We start from the raw sequence: 3,805 nt of genomic DNA on the forward strand, positions 1-3,805 counted from the left end.
AAGCCTGTCGTGTCGGGTGCTCGCATTGCAGATCACGCTCGGTAGGAGATCCAACACGGGCACCCCTGTAGCGTTCTGCATCAAATCTTTGTAACTCAGTTTTGACACTAGCAAATTCATCCGTATATAAAGGTGCTGTAGAAGCTTGGACAAGTTGGTGCGACATTATTTTTCGCAGCGCAAGGGACAAAGAACGAGACAAGTTCACAGACACGGCGTTCACAGCGCCGTGTCTGTGAACTTGTCTCATCCTTTGTCCCTTGCGCTGCGAAAAATAATCCGTATATAAGCCAGGTGTTTCGCATTATATTTCATGCAGGTTGTACAAATTTTTCCTGCGTGTCTGCTCCTGATGTTTCCTGTAAAACGACCTCACGGAACCAATTTCTATAGCTGTAGCACGCACGTCCGTCCTGCTTAAACATTTCCCAAGCGGCGAACAACGACATCTTGCTCGAGAAACAGGATTCCAGTTGCGAGCGGACAGGAATGACAAATTCTTCATCATTAGTTACTGAGATGTCTAGCTTCCAAAGCGCCCATTTCGGCCTAAATTTTGAACAATCTCCACCTCCGAGGCGAGCAACCACCATACAGTGATCAAAGAATGAAACTGGTACAGTGTCACAGAACAATCCTCGGGAGACAAATTTGAAAGATGCATAATTTCGATCTAGGCGAGCGTGAGAATGGCCCTGAATGCGTGTGAATAAGCGGGAACCAGGACATGAACTTCCGGTATCAATGAGCCCTGCATCTTCCGTAACAAGCGACAAAAATTCACTGCTCCTATCCCTGGGTGTATCAGGACCGGCACGATCGACTGAGTCGCACACACAATTAAAGTCACCCATTAGCAAAACGTACCGGTCACAGTCCAGTAAGCTGGCTATGCCTTCAGAAAGACTAATGCGCTGTGGTACAGTATTAAATGCATAGACATTAACTAGTCGTCATGGCTTTCCATAGAGCAGAAAATCGCAGCATATCAACCTGCCCTCATTATTGACATTATAGGTCAAGCCCGAACAGGGAAGTGCCTTGCGCAGAAACAAAGAGCAACCCGCCGACAAGCCCACAGCAAGCGTCACGAGGACATTATACTCTGATAAAAAGGGCTGCAGGGCCACCTCGGTATCTTCCTCACTTTCAATTTTCGTCTCCTGGACGGCGATAACACCAAGGTGCCTACTGCAGAAGAGTCGGTGGAGTTGCACCTGCCTCTGGCGAGACCTAAGGCCACGTACATTCAGTGTTGCGAATACTAACCGTGCGGAAGTAGCCATAATGACTGTAACAAATTGTGCCTACAGTTTCATGTGCCTGTCGGTAGACGGCGTAGCCGCCTTAGAACCACCGCCAGGTCTCCTGGACCGCGAACGTCGGCACTTCCCCTTGTGCCTCGACGCTCGACGCCGACGGCGATGCGTGCTGCGCACCGGGTCCTCATCGTCACTCGTTTCGGAAGCGCAGGATGCACGGAGCTTCTGAAGCGGCTCGTCTGCGGAACCAGGTTCATCATCCGCTGGAAGAAGGCCCTGATCCGGAAGCCGCTGGCCAGCAATGACCGGAGGAGGCGAAGTGTCCGCCGTGGTATCCGTATGGGCTTCAAGGACGGCGACTAGTTCTCCACCAGCAGCAGAACTCGGCGCCTCACACAGAGGCAGCACTCCATGGACATCCGCCGGTTCTTTACACTCCGCGGCAGCACTTTGGGGAACAACCGGCGCACTGACACTCGAAGGCTCAGCTACAGCGGCGACTGGCAAGCCCCCAGTCGCGTCAAGTATTTCTGTAGCGTCCATGATGTGCCCGCGTAGAGCGTCGTCAGGGGGCCGCACGCGATGCCGCCGCTTGTCGGCATACGTCCCGACGCACTCCTCCGTTGTGTGGCCGAAACGCCGGCAGTCGTCACACCGCGGTGTACGACAGTGCCGACGAATGTTTCCAACGCGGTTTCAACGTAGACATAGAGGTGGCCTGCCCAAAATCAGAACAAGGCTCTGAATGCCGCACACAGTCAGCTGATGTGGAACGTCACTAACCCCGACTCCATCAGCAAGAGATAGGACGACATCACGGCTTAGAGTTCTCATCTGCTCCATGTCTGAACTTTCCAATTTTCCGCCGAGATAGATGTCACCTTCCCGTACGCCTGGAGTACCTCACGGATGAAGCAATCTTCCAAGCGCTCGGGAAGCCACAACAGCTTCAGCTTCACCTCCTTCGGTTCCGGGTCAACAACAACACAGCGGCGGCTCTTCACCAAGAGGCCGCCGCACAACACGAGCTTTTCTTTTGATTGCGCCGATTTGCAAGTAACCATCCAGACGTGAGACATCTGGAATTGTCCGATAGAGCTCATTTCTTTGAGGTCCACGACGTTTCGCAGCGAGACTCTGAAATCCTGTGCCCTGTACGGGCGCCCGGCAAGGTCTGCATGCAGGAAAACGGAGTCGGTCACCAGCTTACCGGTTGGAAGTCGGGCCAGAACGATACGGTGGTCATTACTGCCGGCAAAAGCCTGAGCAGTACCTCGGTAAGAGGCCGATGGTTTGGAATGAACAAAGGCGCGTCTAGTGAATACGGTGTCTTCGTTCACTCCCATATTCCTCCCTTACCGTTACGCCGAGGTTCAGATGTCCACCGAGGTATGCGAGACAAATACATTTCCTTTCCTCAAAAACCAATTTACCGACGAGCAAGGCGTAGAACCGAACTGGCGATGGCGTTCTCTGGACTCCCTGGCAGCGCTGCAAGACGCTGTCGCGTTTCACTCTTAGAAGCGAAGCATAACATCTTAACAACACATCAGTGACACAAGCAGCAACGCCGCGCTTAAGGCTTTCGCCTCACCGCACTTTAGGTCAACAAAGCGCCGCCCTCAATTTTTTGGCCATATTCGGGTTCTGCGAGCTAGCATTCTTTATCCACTGCTTTTGTTCTTACGCTCGAGGAACAATATACTTTTACAATCACTTTCTTCTGGTCGAGTACAATTAGCCTTACTTGTCTTGGATTCTTGGATGGTTGTAGTAGGCTTCTAACCACACACAAAGCGCCCAATCCTGTCATCCCAATATTGAAGTCCAGACTCTACCGACTTTCTTGGTTATTTTATTTGTTTATTTGTTTGCTTGCTTGCTCTTTGCTTGTTTGTTTGTTTTAAATAAAAAATTACCGACGATTACGTTACTTCCTAATGCGAAATTTGAGCGCAGCAAATAAGCTGTTTCACCTTTTCGATAGTGAGTCAACCCCAGCTGCGGAGTTGGTTTCAGGGACAACACCGCCGATGCCAACACAAACAATATGATACCCTCGCTTCCGCAGCGCTAAGAACCAGGTCTAGCCGTGGGAAGGTGGTCACGTATTCGTCGACGTGCCGGGGCCTACGTGAAATAACCGGCGCGTCGGCAACTGAAGAGCACCCTATCCGCCACACAAGAACAGGGGGGGGGGGGACCCTTTCCTCCTCTTTCTGCATGGCGGCGACGGTGTTCTATGCAGTCACGTTATCTTGACTCTCTAGCGGCGTCAGCGGCATCCAGCGGTATCAGTCGGTCGCTGCTAGCGCTGGGGGGATGAAAGGGGGGCGGAGCTGGTTACGAGGCCGACGACAACGCCGACGACGACGCGAAACCCAGGAACGGACGCCAAAGAGCTGCGCTCTAAAAAATCAAACACGTGCACCACGACACAAGACTTCCATCTTGAGCATGCAGTTTGCTTCCTCAAGTGCGCATACGAACTTGTACAGGCACAAAGAGGCCCCCACCTTTTTTCTCCAACGCAGCAGTCTATA

The sequence above is a fragment of the Amblyomma mixtum genome, chromosome 3 (assembly GCF_055824585.1).
Source record: "Amblyomma mixtum isolate Tamu chromosome 3, ASM5582458v1, whole genome shotgun sequence".
Taxonomy (NCBI): Eukaryota; Metazoa; Arthropoda; class Arachnida; order Ixodida; family Ixodidae; genus Amblyomma; species Amblyomma mixtum.